General features: G+C 44.8%; 1 protein-coding gene across 1 annotated transcript in view; it reads right to left on the reverse strand.

Annotated features, from left to right (window-relative positions):
- The window catches only part of OSBP2 (oxysterol binding protein 2), a 299,539-nt gene that overhangs the window by 175,802 nt on the left and 99,300 nt on the right, over positions 1 to 24,437 (reverse strand). The gene's annotated exons all lie outside the window — the stretch shown is intronic.

Below are 24,437 nucleotides of genomic sequence, written 5' to 3' on the forward strand. Positions count from 1 at the left end.
GACTCGAAGTTGAGATCCCCCAGACAGTGTTCAATCAGTTGCTGGAATGTTCCTAGGGCATTGGACAGGCCGTATGGCATACGGTTGAACTCGTAGAGTCCCATAGGTAGAATGAAAGCAGTCTTTGCTTTGTCCTTCTTGGCCACTGGTACCTGCTAATATCCACTGGCCAGGTCAAGAGTCGAGAAGAACTTCACGTGGTTCAGAGCTGACAATGACTCCTCAATCCGCGGAAGTGGGTAAGCACGGCCTGAGCAATAAGCTTCCTATAATTCACGCAGAACCGGAGACTCCCATTTTTCTTCCGCACCAAGACTACTGGAGAAGCCCAAGGACTTTTACTCTCTTAGATCACCTGGTTTTCCAACATGCTGGCCACCATATCCTTCACCTCCTGGTACATTTTAGGTGGGATTTGCCGGTAACGTTCCCTGATCGGTGCCGCATCGGCGGTAGGGATTTCGTGTTCAATGGCGGAAGCACACCCGAAGTCCTCATCATGTCGTGAGAATGCCTCTTGAAATTCCCAGAGGGTATCTTCCAGCAACTTCTGCTGTCCGGGAGTCAGAGTCTTGCAGTCCACCCCCATCTGGGCGATGATCACTCGACCATTCCACTCCGCTGTCGGGGTCTCCCTTTGATGAACCTCTACAGCATAGGTCCAGGCTGATCTCCTATCAGGCTGTAGCGTGAAACTCTGTCGTCGAGAGACATCCCCTTCGGACACATAGACTTTGGCCAGCAAGGTATTTCCGGGAATGGTCATCTCACAGTCTTCAACATTGAAGCAGCGTACAGGCACACACCCGTCCTTCACAATGGCGAGGACCCGGGCTACCAGTGGGTGAGTCTGTGTTTCCTCTTGACAAGCGGGCTCGATCAGGACCTCCAGTCCATTCAGTCATCGTCCAGCCCCCACCGGCAGCATCAATATTTGTTCTTGTCGAGATGGGATCTTCACCAGGGTCCTCCGCGGCACCTTCACGTCTCAATTGGGCCGACTGGACATGTTACTCTTTTGCAGACTACAGCTCCTCACCATCCGTTGTAAAACCTTCTGGGTCGGCCAGTATGTGGTGGCCCGTTGCCAATACTTCGGCCCTTCTTTGGCATACAGTTGATGGTCTAAGTCCCTCAGTACATTCATACCTAGGGTCACGTCCATTCCTTTCCGGGATGGATGGTCCACCAGCAGACCCCTTGCTTGCCAACGTCCTGCCCAAACAGTCGGACCCGCATCCATACTATCCCTCGGACGTCCATCTCTCGGTTATCATCAGCCGTCAGCCTGATGACGCTCCCGTATTCGCGCTCCATCATATACCGGAAGTGCCTTTCAAAAAACTCCAGGGGCATAAGGTGCACTCTGACCCTATATCAACTAGGCAGCGTACCTTCTGGCCTTCCAACTCGGTTTCCATAACGGGGCTGCTGGCATACAGGTCATGTTCCTCACGCATAGGGCCTAGCTTCTGGTGTACTGCCGCAGTACGCCCAGCTACTACAGTGGTCAGAAGTTTAACATCGGCTTGGACTTCATCTGTTCCAGGCACTCTCTGGCTATATGGCCATACTGTCGACAAGCCCAATAAAGGGGTCCTCTTTTGACGTGCCCCCGCACCTGAGTTATCCTGGGTGGAGGGGCGTGGGGCGCTGGGTTGATCCTGCCTTCATCACCACACTTCCAGCCAGAGTTCTTTCAATTCTGTCCATAGGGCCTGGACCACATCCTTTAGGGAATCAGAGTCTTCATATGCAGACTGACGTCCCGTAGCATGGGTGCTACTCACTACTCTCGCCGTCACAGGCATGTGCTCTTCCTCTCTCTCCACGGCAGTTAGGTAGACACTGTAAAATGTCATGTCGGCCGCCGTCCGGGTCATCTCTTGCAGCTTGTCCTGTAAGAACTTATTGAAGAGGCCCACTATGAACTGATCTCTTAGTAGCCGGTACACCTCCCGGAAGGCTCCCATGGCCTCTGGGTCCCACCGCTGTATTTCATTGAGTGTCTTCTGTAGGGCATTGGGCATTGGAGTACTGCATCAGGGTTTCACCCTCTCTCTGTGGTAGGTTGAAGAAGTGGCTCCACAGCTGCACTACTTTAGCACTACTTTATTCCTTATTGATTTCTCTCTATACCTATGGTCTTATTTGCAAATTGATTATGCCTGTGTATGCACTTTACAAGACTGGTGCCTTATCCGCATTCCTCGCAGTACCGATTACCTGTTTCTTCTCTTTGTTTTCTTTCATAGGATGAAAATTACCAGCAGATACGACCTGAGGTCTGTGGTTGTATTGTTCTTCTCCAGCTCCGTTCTTCGGTTGGAAGATTCATGTTCTGTTGTTATTACATCAGAGTTTCTTCTTCTTCGGCTGGAGATTAGTTGCCAGACGTTCAGCATTTACAGAGGAGAGTCATCGTCAAAGAAAGAGGAGGAATCTGTACAAACCAGGACTATTATACTGGTCTTATGTGGGAGGGTCTTGTCACCATGGTTACTTGTTATGGTTTTTCTTTGCTGCTATTGGTTGTTCAGTAAAGAAAGAGAAAGCAATAGGAGCCTCCGTGTCTTTAATAAAATCATGACTTTACGTCATAAGTTAGTAAAATCATGCAATTACATGACATAGCCATGGGCAAGTTTCTTCGCTTATTTGCAGCAAATTACAAGCCCAGCCTGTTTTGAGAACAACCACTTGCCCTTTGGCAATTTACATGCTTTGGTGCTACTCTGACCCGAAAAGGGCGCTTATTGGAGACAAATAAGGAGTTTCTGGGACACACGCTGTTTACTGGAAGAATAACTGGGGCAACTTATTAACACTGTTCAAAATACAGACTGCGTAAACTTAAGACGGGTTTACATGGCTCGATTATTGTGAACAAACATTTGTATAAATGCTCATTCCTATGTAAAGGTGTTGCAGATCACCCAATGAACGAGCAAAATGCGCATTCATCAGGTGAAATGATCTTTGGTCTGGACACCTCAATCATCGTTTCTGGGCAGCAGATCGTGCTATGTAAACAGTGATCATCTGCCCAGAAACAATGAATCTGTATGAAGATGAGTAATGGCAGTAGCCATTACTTGTCCTCATATAGTCGAGGTGATCTCTGCATGTAAGTGCGGCTCTTCACCTCCACTGACAAGTAGGCTGTTATTGGGAAGTGCCCCTTACCGATAAACGACTGCTCTTTGGTGCAGTGTAAATGCACCTTTAAACCACGCAGTCAAAAAAGAAGACAAATTTATCACAACGACTTAGGCCTCATGCACACGACCGTTTTTTTTTTAAGGTCCACAAAAACGGGGTCCGTAGGTCCGTGATCCGTGACCGTTTTTTCGTCCATGGGTCTTCCTTGATTTTTGGAGGATCCACGGACATGAAAAAAAAGTCGTTTTGGTGTCCGCCTGGCCGTGTGGAGCCAAACGGATCCGTCCTGAATTACAATGCAAGTCAATGGGGACGGATCCATTTGACGTTGACACAATATGGTGCAATTGCAAACGGATCCCTTCCCCCATTGACTTTCAATGTAAAGTCAGGAGTCTCTTTTATACCATCGGATCGGAGTTTTCTCCAATCCGATGGTATATTTTAACTTGAAGCGTCCCCATCACCATGGGAATGCCTCTATGTTAGAATATACCATTGGATTTGAGTTAGATCGTGAAACTCAGATCCGACAGTATATTCTAACACAGAGGCGTTCCCATGGTAATGGGGACGCTTCAGGTTAGAATATACTAAAAGAACTGTGTACATGACTGCCCCCTGCTGCCTGGCAGGTGCTGCCAGGCAGCAGGGGGCAGACCCCCCCCCCTCCCCCTGTATTTAACTCATTGGTGGCCAGTGCGGCCGGCCCCCCCTCCCTCCCCTGTAGTTAACACATTGGTGGCCAGTGCGGCCGGCCCCCCCTCCCTCCCCTGTAGTTAACACATTGGTGGCCAGTGCGGCTGGCCCCCCCTCCCTCCCCTGTAGTTAACACATTGGTAGCCAGTGCGGCCGGCCCCCCCTCCCTCCCCTGTAGTTAACACATTGGTGGCCAGTGCGGCTGGCCCCCCCTCCCTCCCCTGTAGTACTGTAGATTCAATGGTGGCCAGTGGGCCCCCCCTCCCTCCCCCTTCTAATTAAAATCTCCCCCCTATCATTGGTGGCAACGGAGAGTACCGATCGGAGGGGCAGTTTAATCGCTGGGGCTCCGATCCGTAACCATGGCAACCAGGACGCTACTGCAGTGCATTGCTTATAGCACAGACCTTTCACTTGCCAGTAGGAGGAGCGCCCGGCCGGTCACAGACATCGCAGCTCGCAGGTAAGTATAATGCTTCTAAAAATTGCTAAGTAACCATGGCAACCAGGACTGCAGTAGCATCCTGGTTGCCATGGATACCGATAGGAGCCCCAGCGATTAAACTGGGACTCCGATCGGTACTCTCCGCTGCCACCAATGATAGGGGGGAGATTTTAATTAGGAGGGGGAGGGAAGGGGGGCCCACTGGCCACCAATGAATCTACAGTACTACAGTGGAGGGAGGGGGGCCGGCCGCACTGGCCACCAATGTGTTAACTACAGGGGAGGGAGGGGGGGCCGGCCGCACTGGCCACCAATGTGTTAAATACAAGGGAGGGAGGGGGGCCCACTGGCCACCAATGAATTTAAAACTGGGGAGGGAGGGGGGTGTGCCCCCTCCTGCCTGGCAGCACATGATCTCTTACAGGGGGCTATGATACGCACAATTAACCCCTCAGGTGCAGCACCTGAGGGGTTAATTGTGCGGATCACAGCCCCCTGTAAGAGATCGGGTGCTGCCAGGCAGCAGGGGGCAGTCATGTACACAGTTTAAAGTATATTCTAACTAGAAGCGTCCCCATCACTATGGGAACGCCTCTGTGTTAGAATATACTGTCGGTTCTGCGTTTTCACGAAGTGAAAACTCAGCTCTGAAAAAGCTTTTATGCAGATGGATCTGCGGATCCATCTGTGTGAAAGTAGCCTACGGCCACGGACGCGGATGCCAATCTTGTGTGCATCCGTGTTTTTTCACGGACCCATTGACTTGAATGGGTCCGTGAACCGTTGTCCGTCAAAAAAATAGGACAGGTCGTGTGCATGAGGCCTTATACTGGATGATAAATGAGGTTCACAGCTAGATACTTTTATCTTACATTATACCACCTATTGGCTGGCTTACTTTTTGTAAGCTTTGGTGGCTAGGTGCAAACCATGTGCCCTATTCACATGACTGTATTCAGTCAGCATCCGATCGGTGTACCTGCGGATCAGTTGGGGACCTATTCATTTCAATGGGGCTGCAAAAGATGACAGATGACACACCGTGTGCTGTCCACATTCGCGGCACCTGCAAAAGAGATAGAACATGTCCTATTCTTGTCCGTTTTGTGGACAAGAATAGGCATTTCCAAATAGGGCAGAAATTGTAGGACCACAAAATGCGGGACACATACAGCCGGTATCTGTGTTTTACAGAGCTGCAATTTGCGGACCACAAAACAGATACCATCGGAATAGGGCCTTAGTGTCATACAATAAAATCAGGCTGTAGTGTATCAGGCTTCTGATTATGATGACCTAGCCTCAAAATAGATCATTAATATCCAACTGGTGAGGGTCCGACACCCAGAGCCCCTACCGATCAGCTGTTACCTGCAGCCTTCGGCCTGGAACTAACACTGTGAATGGAACAGGAAGCACAACTTCATTCAAAGCGTGGTGGCCGTGTCGGGTTATTGCAGCACAACTCCTATTCACTTCAATGGGAGCTGAGCTTCAGAAACCCACTACGGCCACCATACTTTGAATAGAGCTGTGCTTCTGGCTCAATACAAAGTATTAGTTCCAGCACGTGAGGCTGCAGGTAACAGCTGATTGGTAGAGATTCCGGGTGTCGGACTTTCACCAATCGGTTATTAATGATCTACCCTGAGGATAGGTCATCAATATCAGGAGCCTGGAAAATACCTTTAATATCTAGAGCAATGAAATAATCTTCCATCTGCTGCTCTACTACTGCTCATAAAAATAAGCCATCCTGAAGCCTGGTCTGGATCAGCTTCTTCTACTGTTTAAACATTTTTTATTGATTTTATTTATTGCACTTATATAAAAGGCCATAAAGCAGTTACTATGTTCATTATAGTACATGGCTCATATAGCTGAAACTGTACTGCAAAGAGTTAACCTCATCCTCAATCAGTGGCGGGCATGGTTCATCATCCACATAGTGGCCTCTGGGCCAGCTGTTGAGGAAGAATAGCTTTGCTGTGTGCATCGGCTAGTGGCTTGGTCTCTGAATCTGGACTCTATCCTGACTTCTGCCTGAAACCCTTTGGGCCTGCTGATACTAGGGGTCCTTGTGTTATAAACATGAACTCCGTAACCAAAGCCCATATCCTAAACCCCAAAACCAGGTTCTGCATTTGAGCCTGCACCCAGTTTCTAGAGCCCTGGGTGAACTAACTTTGTGCTATCAATTCAAAAGAGCCGATGCATTTTAAAAAGACAGCTCTGCTGCTCCTGCTGTTAAGTTCTAAAAGTGCCTTCACTCGTGGCAGATTTTGTTGCAAAAATTTCAGTTCCATTCATCTGAATGGGATTGTTTAAGCAGCAAGCACAGGCATTTCTGCAAGTTCTCCTTCAGATGCATGGAACTGATATTCAGTGTCTGACATTTCTGTAACACAGTCTGCAGCAACTGAAGGTAAATCTGGTTAGGCTATGTGCCTGCGCCATACCCAAGAAGGCAGTACCGCTGTCTATTGTGCAGGACACCGTACGCCAGTACACCTGTATCACTGTGGGCAAACATGCTCTAGATGTTACAATACAATCCACCCATTGGTGCGCTGAATACATAAAAGATAATAAAATATACTGCGTGGTGTGGATTGGAGATCTGTATACACTGTGAATGGAGGAGCTGTGAATATACTGTGATTGGAGGAGATCTATACATATACTGTGAGCGGAGGAGCTGCATATATACTGTGAGCGGAGGAGCTGAGTATATACTGTGAGCGGAGGAGATGAGTATATACTGTGAGCTGAGGGGCTGAGTATATACTATGAGCGGAGGAGCTGAGTATATACTGTGAGCGGAGGAGCTGAGTATATACTGTGAGCGGAGGAGCTGAGTATATACTGTGAGCGGAGGAGCTGAGTATATACTGTGAGCGGAGGAGCTGAGTATATACTGTGAGCGGAGGAGCTGAGTATATACTGTGAGCGGAAGAGCTGCGTATATACTGTGAGCGGAGGAGCTGCGTATATACTGTGAGCGGAGGAGCTGAGTATATACTGTGAGCGGAGGAGCTGCGTATATACTGTGAGCGGAGGAGCTGAGTATATACTGTGAGCGGAGGAGCTGAGTATATACTGTGAGCGGAGGAGCTGAGTATATACTGTGAGCGGAGGAGCTGAGTATATACTGTGAGCGGAGGAGCTGTGTATATACTGTGAGCGGAGGAGCTGTGTATATACTGTGAGCGGAGGAGCTGAGTATATACTGTGAGCGGAGGAGCTGAGTATATACTGTGAGAGGAGGAGCTGAGTATATACTGTGAGCGGAGGAGCTGAGTATATACTGTGAGCGGAGGAGCTGAATATATACTGTGAGCGGAGGAGCTGTGTATATACTGTGAGCGGAGGAGCTGTGTATATACTGTGAGTGGAGGAGCTGTGTATATACTGTAAGTGGAGGAGCTGTGTACAGTACAGACCAAAAGTTTGGACACACCTTCTCATTCAAAGAGTTTTCTTTATTTTCATGACTATGAAGGCATCAAAACTATGAATTAACACATGTGGAATTATATACATAACAAACAAGTGTGAAACAACTGAAAATATGTCATATTCTAGGTTCTTCAAAGTAGCCACCTTTTGCTTTGATTACTGTTTTGCACACTCTTGATGAGCTTCAAGAGGTAGTCCCCTGAAATGGTTTTTACTTCACAGGTGTGCCCTGTCAGGTTTAATAAGTGGGATTTCTTGCTTATAAATGGGGTTGGGACCATCAGTTGCGTTGAGGAGAAGTCAGGTGGATACACAGCTGATAGTCCTACTGAGCAGACTGTTAGAATTTGTATTATGGCAAGAAAAAAGCAGCTAAGGCCTCTTTCACACTTGCGTTGTTGGGATCCGGCATGCACTTCCGTTGCCGGAGGTGCCTGCCGGATCCGGAAAAACGCAAGTGTACTGAAAGCATTTGAAGACGGAACCGTCTTCCAAATGCTTTCAGTGTTACTATGGCACCCAGGACGCTATTAAAGTCCTGGTTGCCATAGTAGGAGCGGGGAGCGGGGGAGAGGTATACTTACAGTCCGTGCGGCTCCCGGGGCGCTCCAGAATGACGTCAGAGCGCCCCATGCGCATGGATGACGTGATCACATGGATCACGTGATCCATGCGCTTGGGGCGCCCTGACGTCACTCTGGAGCGCCCGGGGAGCCGCACGGACGGTAAGTACACTGCTCCCCCGCTCCCCACTACACTTACCATGGCTGTCAGGACTTTAGCGTCCCGGCAGCCATGGTAACCACTCTGAAAAAGCTAAATGTCGGCTCCGGCAATGCGCCGAAACGACGTTTAGCTTAAGGCCGGATCCGGATCAATGCCTTCCAATGGGCATTAATTCCGGATCCGGCCTTGCGGCAAGTGTTCCGGATTTTTGGCCGGAGCAAAAAGCGCAGCATGCTGCGGTATTTTCTCCGGCCAACAAACGTTCCGTACCGGAACTGAAGACATCCTGATGCATCCTGAACGGATTACTCTCCATTCCGAATGCATTAGGATAATCCTGATCAGGATTCTTCCGGCATAGAGCCCCGACAACGGAACTCTATGCCGGAAGACAATAACGCAGGTGTGAAAGAGCCCTAAGTAAAGAAAAACGAGTGGCCATCATTACTTTAAGAAATCAAGGTCAGTCAGTCAGCCGAAAAATTGGGAAAACTTTGAAAGTAAGGGCTATTTGACCATGAAGGAGAGTGATGGGGTGCTGCGCCAGATGACCTGGCCTCCACAGTCACCGGATCTGAACCCAATCGAGATGGTTTGGGGTGAGCTGGACCGCAGAGTGAAGGCAAAAGGGCCAACAAGTGCTAAGCATCTCTCTGGGAACTCCTTCAAGACTGTTGGAAGACCATTTCAGGGGACTACCTCTTGAAGCTCATCAAGAGAATGCCAAGAGTGTGCAAAGCAGTAATCAAAGCAAAAGGTGGCTACTTTGAAGAACCTAGAAAATGACATATTTTCAGTTGTTTCACAATTGTTTGTTATGTATATAATTCCACATGTGTTAATTCATAGTTTTGATGCCTTCATAGTCATGAAAATAAAGAAAACTCTTTGAATAAGAAGGTGTGTCCAAACTTTTGGTCTGTACTGTATATACTGTGAGCGGAGGAGCTGAGTATATACTGTGAACGGAGGAGCTGTGTATATACTGTGAGTGGAGGAGCTGTGTATATACTGTGAGTGGAGGAGCTGTGTATATACTGTGAGTGGAGGAGCTGTGTATATACTGTGAGTGGAGGAGCTGAGTATATACTGTGAGTGGAGGAGCTGTGTATATACTGTGAGTGGAAGAGCTGAGTATATACTGTGAGCGGAGGAGCTGTGTATATACGGTGAGTGGAGGAGCTGAGTATATACTGTTAAAGATGTGTGAATTTTATATCTCTAGGACTGTAATGAGTTAACTTTTTCTTTTTCAAGTTCCTCCCACCCCCTCTTTGTCTCATAACTGGAGAGAGGGGGGGGGGCAAAGAGCTGTGCTGTGGGCAGCGTCTGGTTTCTCATCCTTGTACAGGTGTCCCAACAAGGGAGGTATATAGAGTGTGAAGGAGTGCATAAGCCAATTATATGGCTCGATGATATGTATATATTATTCACTGCCTATAGAGAAGCACCTCTTTGAAGTGTCACATATGACGTATGCAGTATTATTGTTAGAATAGAAGCCATTACAAAATGGCGATGGTAACCAGATGTTTACATTAGTTCACATTCTAAAGTAGGGCCCAGTGCGCAGATGCCAGGGTGTTATCTCCTCTCTCTTATCTCTTCTTCCTTTTTGACCAATGAAACAATGTTTAAGCCTCAGTGAGGACTGCCCTCTTCTGAAGATGTATATACGCTTACCCCATGTAATAAAAGTTAGAGATTGCATTGACCATCTATGTGTCAGCGTCTAGTCTCTCAGCCACGCGTGGATATTAACCCCTGGGGGGGGTACATTGATTTGGAGCACCAGAGTGCATCTCAAATGCTCTGATTTAGGGCGTCTTCATCAAATGGCGACCATGAAGGGACTCTGAGCGAAAGTAGCATCCAACAGCTGACAAGACGGGCCCCTGAGCTTGACGAACGGCAGAGGGGAGAGGACTGCAACCTCAAAGAAAGGTGAGAAAACTTTTTATCTCATCTGCCTTTCTGCTATTTACTTCATCATGCTCAGATAGCTCAGTCTGCTGTGAGGTGGTACCGATGTAAGTATAGTAGTCGGCTGTAATGCTGAAAGTTTGGAGTCTATAGAACCAATAGTCTGAAATTATAGATCACTCTGGTGTGTATATGTTTTGTGTGTGTCTGTGATTTATGTGAGGAGTGAGTTGAGCACAGGCGGTAAAACCACAGACAAAGGGAGGGGACAGTAACCTCCTGGTTTGGAAGGGGGCGCTGTAGCGCTGAGGTGTGGGACAAAGTAAACTCCGGCTGACCTGACCAGGAAGACACGTGGAGTCGTATGACCCTTTGAGATAAGGGAAGACTGCAGAGATATTCTCCACCTGACCTGACCCCAGGAAGACGCGGTGGAGCCCGTCTGACCCTCTAGGGAAAAGGCGTGCGGGGAGTCCCAGCTGACTAGTCAGACGTGATAGTCAGATTTGAGCAAACCAGTGGGGAGGGTGAATCCTTTGTCTGCGGAGGAAAGGGTTAAAGGTGCTGATCACTCCTCTGTTTTGTGTGTGTGTGTCAGTCTGAAATACTGTTGTTTTGAGATGGGTCAGTCCCACTCACATGAAGAAGGAAAATTGAAAGTTAAAATGTGACAAGGAATGTTAGAGAAAGTGTGGCCCCGGACAGCAGGTCGCCCGGCTGGCAATAGGGATGAAAATCTGTAAGAAACTGTGAAGTTAGCGCTTACAGACTGTGGGCATCAGAACTCCTGTGATGTTGAGGGGGGGTTCTAATGAGTGAGAAAACAGAGCAGTGTCAGGAAGTTAATTGATGGCATTAGCAAGAAAGAAAGTGCCCCAGTGTCTGCAATCAGAAAGGCGCTTGTGTTAAATGTTCAGAAATGAACTGGTTAAGTTTTGTTACCCTAATGATATGTGTGTGTTTAAATAGGGAATATCCTAAAAGATGGTCAGTTAATGGAAGTATTGTATCCAGTGTGAACTACAGAGATTCACTTTCCCCTGCCTTCACACAGAAACATTCCTGAGATAAGAGGAGCGAGGAAAGGGGGGAGGGAATCATGGGGGCAGGGAATCATGCAGAGTAAGTTATGTGTAATATATTCTACAAGACAAAGAATTGTTCAATAATTTTCTTTCTTCTTTCTTCTTTCCCAAGCAGTGTACTGTGGGAATCCAGCTTTTAACAAAATGACTGTATGATTATAACATGTATATTGTCTTACAGGGACAGACCATCAGCAATTCTGGGTGTGGTGTGGCTATCTGTTTCCAGGAAAGCTGTGTTTGTTCATCAATACTGTAATTGGAGGAGATCTGTATATACTGTGAGTGGAGATCCGTATATACTGTGAGTGGAGATCCGTATATACTGGGAGTGGAGATCCGTATATACTGGGAGTGGAGATCCGTATATACTGCGGTGTACTAAATGCAGCAGCTGTTTATTATATGGTAAAAATCTGTGAACTTTCTGTATTACAGGGAAATATGTGTGTATTGTAGGGAGACCTATACTAGTCACAATATGGTTTACACTTACAGGGGGGTATGTTCCCGGCTCCTATGGCTGCAATGTGGCTGGCACTCAAGGGGACAATCCAGCTGATGTTTTTAGGTTAATGTAGTAGATAGACAGACAGACAGATGCTTGAGAAAGGCCTCATTGTGTTGGGCTGAAATGTCGCAGTTGGGTGAATAAAGAGGGCCCACCACCCTTCACCATATTCTAGAGTGCTGCCTCTTTTTTGCAAACTTTAGATAGATAGATAGATAGATAGATAGATAGATAGATATGAGATAGATAGATAGATAGATAGATAGATAGATAGACAGATAATGAAGAAATTCAGCAGCACTCTTATAGTCGTTCAGATGTGTTGCCCTTTTATTCACCAGACAATGAAACGTTTCAATCCTCTTACTGGGACTATTCTATAATTCTAAAGCTTGAGAATAGTCCCAACAAGAGGACTGTAACGTTTCATTGTCTGGTGAATAAAAGGACAGCACCTCTGAGCGACCATAGTAGTGCTGCTGAATTTCTTCATTATTGTTCTGGATTGAGGTTGTATCCACGGTTGCTTGCATACCATCTTCTTTGGATATTTTTAGTGCTGCTTACATTCTGATTTTACTGTAGATAGATAGTTCCAAGTCACTGCTTGAGAAAAGTCCCAGTAAGGGCTTGTTCACACGACCGTGCCCGTGCTGTGGACAGCAATGCACAGGCACCGACCGTGGCCCAGCTGCATGGGGATCGCGGACCCATTCACTTGAATGGGTCCGCGATCCGTCCGTTCCGCAAAAAGATAGAGCAAGTTCTATCTTTTTGCGGTGCAGAGGCACGGAACGGAACCCCAGGAAGCACTCCGTAGTGCTTCCATTCCATTGAAGTGAATGGGTCCGCATTCGTGATGTGGAATGCACACAGAACGGTGCCCGTGTATGGCGGATCCGCAAATGCGGTCCGCAATACAGCAATGGGCAGCACACGTTCGTGTGAATGATCCCTAAGAGGATTGAAACGTCCCTTTGGTGGTTGAAGAACACTACCTTTGATTTACTTTTTGGGAGTGCTATGGAATTCTTTATTTTTAGATAGATAGAAGGTATATTATTTTTGGTGGTAGGCATATACCTTGGGGCTTGTGCCCCTGATCTTTTAAGACCCCAGCAATGCCCTTGTTTTTTGGTACTTAGATATTGATGGCTTATCTTCAGGAATGGTGGGTGCCACTTCCCAACATCCTGATGTTTTGGGCAGCTGCAGGACGTACATAGCCTTTACCCACAGATGACTAAGGGTACTTTCACACTTGTGTTAAACTTTTCCGGTACTGAGTTCCGTCCTAGAGGCTCAATACCGGAAAAAAACTGATCAGTTTTATCCTAATGCATTCTGAATAGAGAGCAATCCGTTCAGTATGCATCAGGATGTCTTCAGTTCAGTCACTGTACTGTCTTTGGATGGAGAAAATACTGCAGCATGCTGCGGTATTTTCTCTGTCCAAAATTCCGGAACACTAGTCGGAATGCCGGATCCGGCATTATTTTCCATTGAAATGCATTAATGACAGATCCTGCCCCAAGTGTTCCAGAAAAACAGATCCAGTTTTGCGGTCAGCGCACGGATCCGTTTTTCCGGATGACAACCGGAGAGACGGATCCGGTATTGCAATGCATTTGTGAGACGGATTTGCATCCGGATCCGTCTACAAATGGTATCCGTTTGCATACAGATTGCCGGCGACGGAACTGCCTGCCGGAATCCAACAATGCAAGCGTGAAAGTACCCTAACATGTTACATGCATTTTACTTCCTTTTCTTTTCATTTTACATGACTGCATATTGTTTGGCGACAGGAGCCATCTACTGGTCATGTGTGAAAACTGCTTCTACAGTATAACCACATTCTGGGCTGTAGAAAGTAAAACTATCACATTGTGAAAAGGCTTCCACATAATGATGTGACCAAGAGGTGAAGAAGATCTAGATAACCCAGTACTGGGACTTTTTCTGTTCTTTGGATGTACAAACATTTTTCTACTATACATAATACAACATATTGGTGGTAAAGGAGAACCTGCATAACGTTAGATCGTAGAAACTAGAAACAAACGCCTCTTGCAAGCTACTGAGTCACCTCCGCTGCTATGGCTCCAATGCAAGGTGATAACAAGTAACCATCGGGCCCCACAGCAAAACTTGGAATACACAATAATAAAAAATAAAAAAAATTATTTTATTTTATAGAACCTTAATGCAATAAAAACACGAGACTAGAGAGTGGAGATAAGCCGAGGCCTGTTTATTTAAACTCAAACCAACTTTAATATACTCAAAATATTAACCATATAAACACCATGAGCCTAGTCATAAACTCAGACTCGTTTAAACCATCAATACATCAGAGTCCATCCCATCCCGGGTGGACTATATCAACCACCCTGCACAGACCTCGACTTTACAAACAAAATTGGGGCGGGGAACAAACTGGTCCAGGCTCCCAGGGCAGGTGAGGCAAACAGGCAAACCAGCCCCTGGAGCCTGGACACTTTTAGCCCCCCCAACCCCACTAATCCACCAATGATTCACTGTCACCAGGGCTCGGGCAAACTTTGCCCGATCCCAGTGACATCATAGGTCATTAAGATGACCAATTAAGAACATCACCGGGCAGAATTCAAATTCTGCCCAGCGATCCTCAGAGGAGAGCGGGAAAAATTTCCCTCCAAAACCTCTTGACTAAAAATAACCTCTAATCATTGGGCACAGAACTGACCTCTCAGTGACCAGAGCCCATAGACAGGCAATGTAAGTATCGCCATGTGTACCCCTCCATAATGTCCGGGGTACCTTCATGGCAATACATGGCACATGCTCCCAAACACACAATAATAAAACATTTTTTTCAATTTTTTTTTATAGAACCTTAATGCAATAAAAACACGAGACTAGAGAGTGGAGATAAGCCGAGGCCTGTTTATTTAAACTCAAACCAACTTTAATATACTCAAAATATTAACCATATAAACACCATGAGCCTAATCATAAACTCAGACTCGTTTAAACCATCAATACATCAGAGTCCATCCCATCCCGGGATGACTATATCAACCACCCACCAGGCCCGCCGCGCCTTCAAGAAGGCAGCAAGGGACCCCCCCACAGCTATTTCTATTATAGCCTGCAGGTTGAGGTTGCAAATATCATAACCGATATCCGATAAATGTATACCATCATTGAAAAACAGGCCTGCCTCTCCACTCTCCAAATCCACATGCCTGAAAGAAAACCCCCCTAACAAAGGCATAAACTTAGACAAAGCGCGGTTAATCCGTCTCCGGACCTTGTCCTTAAACACCACCTAGAGATAATTTCAGAGAAAACAAGCCTCGTTTCAGGGAAGAGGCAACGCAAATCTGACATTGTTTTCTTCATTTGAAATATCAACTCCATGGTGTCTTTGCCGCCTACATCATTGCCACCTAGATGAATAATGACAATGTCCGGGTTAGGAAACACATCATGCAGGTGTAAAATGAGATCGATGAAACCTGACCACCGAAGACCCCGAACTCCAGCCCAGCAGATCTTGACAGAATCTGGAGGTAACGATAAATTTAGTCCGTAGCAGCGCTCTGCGGCCCTCCTATTCACCCAGTGGACATAAGAATGGCCCAGAATCCATACCGTACGACCTGTAAAAACTAAAAATGTTAATCAGCAAATGAGGTCTGACATACAGTTGATACCTATCAGACGACCATTTCCAATCCATCTAATAGCTGACTCATTCAATCCTGCAAGAGCCACAGAAGTTGCTGATCCAATACGAAAAGAATGGGAAGAAAAGAAATGAGCACCCAAACCAAGCTTCCCCAAACATTTAGCTAACACAGCCCTAAATTGAAATTGGACAGAGGAGACAGATCTTGGTGCAAAAGAAAATTAGTGTTGCTAACCCTGGGCTGGATCGCCAAATAACTCAAAACCGCATCAACAGGACATATCCTTTTATCCATAATTGAACCTATTCTCACATAATAACCCTTACCTGCCTGATCAGTTTTAGACCTTGCAACAAAAATAGACAATATAGAACCTCTAACTGAAACATGACTTAAACATAAACCAGACTGGTCAAAACGAGAACGCGGCAACAGTTCACCAATCCTTAAGGCACCAAAGAATAACAAAGTAAACGCTGTACGAAACAAAGAAGCTTCAAAGCCAGAAAAGCAAACAGAGCTGGTAACTTTACACAATTGTATCAACAATTCTGGCGAGATAGGAAATCTACCATCTGGCAGATATCCAATAGATTTGTAACCTTTCAGAAGCTGTTTAATTAAAAAGTAATCTGAAAAGGACCTAGAACCAAATAATTTTAGGAAAAAGGAAACACCGGCCAAAATCCTAGACACTGAGCTATGTGCCAGCTTTTCTTCAAATAATTTCAAACAAAATGACAAGGCTATAGACTTGTCTAATAGCGAAGGCGATAAGGATAAACCAGTTGTAAAACGATCCCAGTGTAACCAGGCTGACATATAACTTTTCCACGTTGAAGCTGCCACTGAACGGCTCAATAAATTCAGCGCTAAGACCAAATCAACCCCCACAGGTGCTCTGGACAAGGAGTCCTGCAAACATCCACCGATGGAGCCAAAGCGCGAAAACGATCCATCTGAAAACGTGACAAGGCGTCAGCAATGTCATTATTACAACCAGGAATATGGACTGCCTTAATCCAAATATTCAATTTTAAACAAAGTAACACCAGATGTCTTAAGAGCTTCACCACCACCAATGGGCTTTTGGATGACAAACAGTTAACAGCAAATAACACTCCTTTATTGTCTGTATGCAAACAGATCCGTTTATTCTGAAAAAATCTGCCCCACAATGCCAAAGCTACCACTACCGGGAAAAGCTCCAACAAAACCAGATTCTTCAGTACAGCATTCATGACCCAGGAATCATTCCAAGCAGCAGCACACCAATGCCCATTCCAGTATGCACTGAAACCAACACTACCTGCTGCGTCCGTGAACAGATTTAACTGAGCAGCATCCATAAACTCCTCTTGCCACATAGACCTACCATTAAAATCCTGCAGAAAACTCAGCCAAACCAACAAATCGTCCCTAATATCTTTATTTAATGACAGATGCAAACAAGGATTGCGCACTCCAGCGACTTTCAAAGATAATTGCCTGCAGAAAACACGCCCCATAGGCATTGTCCTGCAACAAAATGCTAACAAACCCAACAAAGACAGTGACACTATGTGTCTCTGACAGTGACACTATGCCGAGACAGAAACTTTAATTCCTAAAGCTGCTTTTAAAACCTTCTCAATAGGTAATCTACATTCACCAAGACCAGCGTCAATAACTATTCCTAAAAATTCAAGACAACTAGAAGGTAAAACAGTTTTTTCAAAAGCAAGTGGAACACCAAAATCTGCACAAACTGAATAAAAACACTCAGAACAAACCAGAGAATCAACAGAACCAACAAACAGGAAATCGTCTAAATAATGAACAACACCGCCCTTCATTGCACGCACTGAAACTACCCAATCAATAAAAGTGGAGAATGCTTCAAAATAAAAACAGGAGATAGAACAACGCATAGGCAGACATTTGTCAAAATAAAACGAACCTTGAAAACTAAAACCCGAAGAATTAAAAGCAGCCGGATGGATGGGAAGGAGGCGAAATGCAGACTGAATATCAGCCTTGGCCATTAAAGCCCCCCTACCAAAGACTTCACCACAGCCACCGCAGAGTCAAAAGTAGCATACCTAACTTTAGTCAATGAACTATCAATCTCATCATTCAATGACTGACCAAACGGATAAGACAAATGATGAATTATCCTGAAAGAATTAGGCTCCTTCTTCGTCACCACAGCAAGAGGAGATAAACGAAAATCCTCAAAAGGTGGCACTTCACAAGGACCTGCTACTCTGCCTGACTCAATTTCTTTCTGCAATTTAGCAGCCACCACTTGAGGCAGCTGCTGAACAGAAGGCAAATTCCTGACCATGGGACAACCTTGACCAGAGAATGCAGGCAAAACAAAACCTTCAGAAAATCCTACTTTCTGATTAACCGCTGGCGGTCTCTGGGGGACCAAAAGATTGAGCCATAAGCCCAGATCCTTGTTGCCCCATTGCAAATGAGGATAAACCGCCAATTTCTGATGAAAATTCTCATCATACTGAAACCACCCAAAACCGCCAAAACTCTTGTAGGCCTCCAACACAATATCAACATGTTGGAACAATCCTGAACACTTCTCAGGATGTTTCTCACCAAGGACACTCGCCAAAATGCAAAAGGCCTATAACCAATTATTAAAAGAGCGAGGAATAGGACGGCGCCTATCCTCCTCAGATCTCTCCTCCCTGCGTTCTCCTTTAGAGACAAATTCCTTATACTCAGGGAGCAGAGATAAAACATCAACATATATTCACCATTCCAAATTATTTCTTTTACCGTTACAAATATTACATGGTAAAACTTCTTTAAAAAATTTTCATTAACCCCTTTTGATTTGTCCAACAACGGCAAACATTGAGGGACTGATAAAGGATCCAAAACACTGTCAGCATCACCCCCACCCTCACCCTCCGCAGCAAGCCAGGCAGAAGCTACATTAGAAAATACAGGCTCAGAAACAGTAGGCAGAGGGGGAAAAAGGGGAGAAGGATGAGGGATTAACCCTCCCAAGGAGGACAAAATCTGAGACAAAGATGAAATGACAGGGGCCAGCCTCGTAGCAGCACACTCACCCAATTGAAGACCTGGTTCAGGCTGAGGTGCTGCAGCAGCCGCCGGCGTTGGGGTCCCTGTAGCTCCAGGCGGAGATCCACTGGACATCAAAGTATCCTGCACACGAAGTCCTCCGGCATTTCCTTCCTTGCCCTACAACCCAAAAGAAAGAGAGTCTGCAAGGAGGGGGGAGAAATCCGTACTTGACCTGCGACGGTCCTCCTGACGGACGAAACAGCTGGGCATCCAGGTCCCGCCGAACCGCGACGTCCTCTCGCGATACCGACGTCTCCGCGATCTCCAACCTGCGCACGAGACGCGCATACATACTGGGCGTCGGGGAAAATCTTCTCTTCTGGCGCCGAGTCCTCCTGCTCCTCTCGCGCGAACCCACAGCGCTACACATCTCAGGTACGTCCGGGCTCAGTGAAGGTTCAGCCTCCAGGCCAGCAGCAGCCGGAACTTTGCGTAATAACTTCATAAATTAATTTGTACTGTAAAAAAAACATTTCCCGAACTTGGGTTCGGTTCCAAATGGTAACTTCTGAAGTCGATTCGCTCATCCCTATTTATGATTGCATTTTAGTCATTTTGGGCTAAAAATCTTTTTTTTTAATTAGTCTTTATTAAAAAATAGTGAGCCATTAAAGGGTTAACTGTTTTTCTAGCTGTGTGAATGGTACCTTCACTTTCAATTTGTGCCAGTCATCTAATAACCCTTTTCTGTAAATTACCAAAAAGTCATAAATACTTATTTAATCCATATTCTTATCAGTAAGATAAGTATTGAGCTATAATGAATGCTTACAATGTCAGAGACAAGGAGCTGTCAGGTGAGCTGCCTGATGGATCAGAGGGAAAATTCACAACCAGCTACTAGATAAACTCGAAGATGTGCAGAGAAAACGGTTCAATATTTTTAATAAAGACCAATTAAAAAAAGGTTTTTAGCTCAAAATGAGTACAATGCAACAATAAAAAAAAAGTCCCCAAAAGGTTTCTCTGTCAGCAGAGAAAAATGATGTTTTAATGTATGCAAATGAGCCTCTAGGAGCAACGGGGGCGTTGCTGTTACACTTAGAGGCTCAGCTCTCTCTGAAACTGTCATGCCCTCTGCATTTTGATTGACAGGGCCAGGTGTCATGAGATTTTCATTGCCTGGCCCGTCAATCAAACTGGAGAGGGCGCGGCAGATGCAGAGAAAGTGGAACCTCTAGGTATAACGGCAACACCCCCATTGCTCCTAGAGGCTCATTTGCATATATTAAAACATTATTTTTCTCAGCAATGCAGGCACATATGAACATGAGACCAACACAGATGTCTTGAGCTGCAAAGTGCACATACAACAGGTCAGGCAGTTTCCTAGGTACAAATCTGGTGACAGATGCCCTTTAAAGTCTCTTGCTCCAACTAAGATTCACTGCAAATACAAAGAGAAGCCATCTTGTACAGGAAGTCAGTGATACAATGATGTTACGGAAGATGCATGATTGTGAATCCCTGTGGAGCCATTTCCTGCAGAGTGACTACACTTAACATGTTTTTCAACCCAGATTCCCTTCCTCTTAAAAAGATGTTTCATAGACATTTGCCATCACGGGCCCCTGACTTCACACTTCATTCATGTCTCTGGAGTCCAGTAGATAAGGTTTCAGATAATTGTAGGTAAAGCATCTCCTGATACCAGCTCTCTTGTATTAATAATGAGGCAGCATGAAGCAGCCATGACAATATTGTACAAGGCTCTTTCCAGCTTTGGAAGACAGAACATAAAAATATGTGCTTCACTAGCAACAAATTCCCGTTCCCATAGAGATTCATCTTCATGTGATGGGGTGCAAACAAAAAATAGTCCACCATTAGCCCCAGAGTATTATTTCATAAAGCTGGAGCTACAAAGATTGCTTTCCAGCACTGCCTGTGTGACAGGTCATGTGAATGAATACGGCTACTTTGCCACCCACAAGTTCCTGCAACTGCTGTTAGACAGTAGCAAAAACTGCAACAGTGTTGGACTTAAGTGCAGGTTTGCTCCAAATTTTGCTGCAGATGTGCAGCGAATTTCACCTTATGCAATGCAGTGAAAAATCACAACTAGAAATGACCGAATCAATTCAAAAATTGTAAGCATTTTTTTCCCCAAAAATTCAAATTCTAACAAATCAGAATTGTATGTGATTTGATTTGAGAGGATCAAGAAGAGGGAGGGTGAGAGAGAGAGAAAAAGACTTTTCCAGGCAATTGGGACAATTTCGATATGGCCGGTCGATTCGTCCAATTTGGACCAGAATCAAATTTTGAGAAATCTCTACCCACAACATAACTTGAACTGCTGTGGATTTAAAGTCCACACAGCAGGTCTATTTCCCCATGGATTCCATTTGCAGTCTGTTGAAGACATTTGATAAAATCTCATCCACTTTGCTGCTGCAGTCCGTAGTGTGCTGTGGATTTTGTGCCTGCAAAGTCTTGATGGAAAATCCTTGCTCTTACATTTTCATGTGATCCTACACTGGACTTGCTGCCTCTTTTCATAACAGATAAGGACTCATGCACACATGTCCGTACTGCGATCCACGGATCTGCAAAATATGGACACCTGTGTGCAATCCACATCTTTCTCACTCCTATCAAATGACTATGGATGTCTGCAATACGGCCCAGAATACATGTTCTATAATTTGCAGAATGGACGTGGACAGCACTTGGATGACATAGTTGTTTTTTTTTTTAATGGAACATAGAAAAGTCTGTGTGCAATCCGCAAAAAATGTGGATCAGACGCAGGTAAAAATATGGTTGTGTGCACAAAGCATTTACCAATCCTGTATATGGCGTACACTTAGGCTACATGCAGACGACAGTGAAAAAAAACCTCAGTTAAAAACGGATAAACTGTCCATATTTAACAGACTTTTTTTCACTGATGCCTTTCTGAGAAGCGGATATTAAAAACTGACCCATTCAATTATATGGGGAGAGTTGACAGTAAAAATCAGACAGGATAGAACATGTTCTATTTTTTGGACTTCCGTTATTCACTGGCCGTCACCAAAACTGTCGTGTGAATAACCCATAGACTACCATTGGCACTTTGAGGTGGAATATTACTCAAGAATTGTTGTGCAAGTTTGGTGCAAAATGTTGCATGGTGAATCAGGCCCCCTATCCCACAAAGCCACTTCCCTTTTCTGTTAAGACATACCCATAGGCACAGATCATTTCACTAAACCTAGACACACCAAATTGTGCAACATTCCAGTGCAATTTATCTAGATGCACTCACAGTAGTAAATGTCGGCCAATATTAAAACCCTTGTTCTCATAAACAATATGCAAAAGCAGACCTATGTACAAAATTGTATGGTCGACAGATGAGACTGGGGTCAGGTATCGTGACCATTCATTGAGATTTGTTTCTCTTGACAATGTTATTTTTTACTATACAGTGAAGTTGTGTCATCAGAAGAAATACATTTTAAGGAATTTTTGATGGTTCATTTTCCATGTCAATATCTATATTAAAAAACAAAAAGAAAACCTAATATTAGGCACTACACCTTGATCTCTACAGATTAGGCTACTTTCACTTTTTTGCGGATCCGTCATAGATCTGCAAAAATGCTTCCATTACAATATTACAACCGCATGCATCCATCATGAACGGATCCGGTTGTATTATGTCTTCTATAGTATATATCTCTGTATTATGTCTTCTATAGCCATACAAACACAAAGGGGGGGGGGGGGAAGAGGGGTCAGCACATCCCAATGCTCAGGTGCACGTTGCTTGTGGCTGCATATATATATCTGAAAAACACATAGTGCAACAGCACTCTACAAACCAAATGGAGTACAAAAGTATATTACATTGCAAATGCTATGCTATGCTAATAACTTAGAGATGCTTAGCAAATACATTTTGTACAAAATCATTTGAGCCCGTCTGCCGCACGCCAAGGCGATCTCTATAAGACGAGTCCTAACACTAAAGCTCACCTGTTGGGTGCCATGACAGCGACCATGAAATCCAGGAAGTGCAGGTCCCACATGCATGCTGGGCCCCTTTTGGTTTATATCTGTGTGGTGCCATAATGGCCTTCATTGAATCCAAGGACTACAAATACCAGCATGCATGCTGAGCAGACTATGTACTCATGCTAATTAAGTTTAAGACCACTTGAAAAATGGCAAAAAATCATATTTTACATTATTGGATCTTAACCACCTCAGCCCCCATAGCTTAAACACCCTGAAAGACCAGGCCACTTTTTACACTTCTGACCTACACTACTTTCACCGTTTATTGCTCGGTCATGCAACTTACCACCCAAATTAATTTTACCTCCTTTTCTTCTCACTAATAGAGCTTTCATTTGGTGGTATTTCATTGCTGCTGACATTTTTCCTTTTTTTTGTTATTAATCGAAATTTAACGATTTTTTTGCAAAAAAATTAAATTTTTCACTTTCAGTTGTAAAATTTTGCAAAAAAAAACGACATCCATATATAAATTTTGCTCTAAATTTATTGTTCTACATGTCTTTGATAAAAAAAAATGTTTGGGTAAAAAAAAATGGTTTGGGTAAAAGTTATAGCGTTTACAAACTATGGTACAAAAATGTGAATTTCCGCTTTTTGAAGCAGCTCTGACTTTCTGAGCACCTGTCATGTTTCCTGAGGTTCTACAATGGCCAGACAGTACAAACACCCCACAAATGACCCCATTTCGGAAAGTAGACACCCTAAGGTATTAGCTGATGGGCATAGTGAGTTCATAGAACTTTTTATTTTTTGTCACAAGTTAGCGGAAAATGATGATTTTTTTTTCATGCTGGGTGAGATAAATATCTTGGTCAAATGCCAACTTTGTATAAAAAAATGGAAAAAGTTGTTCTTTGCCAAGATATTTCTCTCACCCAGCATGGGTATATGTAAAATGACACCCCAAAACACATTCCCCAACTTCTCCTGAGTACGGAGATAGCACATGTGTGACACTTTTTTGCAGCCTAGGTGGGCAAAGGGGCCCATATTCCAAAGAGCACCTTTCGGATTTCACCGGTCATTTTTTACACATTTTGATTTCAAACTTCTTACCACACATTTGGGCCCCTAGAATGCCAGGGCAGTATAACTACCCCACAAGTGACCCCATTTTGGAAAGAAGACACCCCAAGGTATTTCGTGATGGGCATAGTGAGTTCATGGAAGTTTTTATTTTTTGTCACAAGTTAGTGGAATATGAGATTTTGTAAGGGAAAAAAAATAAATAAAAAAATCATCATTTTCCGCTAACTTGTGACAAAAAATATAAAATTCTAGGAACTCGCCATGCCCCTCACGGAATACCTTGGGGTGTCTTCTTTCCAAAATGGGGTCACTTGTGGGGTAGTTATACTGCCCTGGCATTTTCCAGGGGCCCTAATGTGTGATAAGTAGGTAAATGACCTGTGAAATCCTAAAGATGCTCTTTGGAATGTGGGCCCCTTTGCCCACCTAGGCTGCAAAAAAGTGTCACACATGTGGTATCGCCGTATTCAGGAGAAGTTGGGCAATGTGTTTTGGGGTGTCTTTTTACATATACTCATGCTGGGTGAGAGAAATATCTCGGCAAAATATAACTTTTCCCATTTTTTTATACAAAGTTGGCATTTGACCAAGATATTTATCTCACCCAGCATGGGTATATG

This window comes from Bufo bufo, chromosome 2, assembly GCF_905171765.1.
Source record: "Bufo bufo chromosome 2, aBufBuf1.1, whole genome shotgun sequence".
NCBI lineage: Eukaryota > Metazoa > Chordata > Amphibia > Anura > Bufonidae > Bufo > Bufo bufo.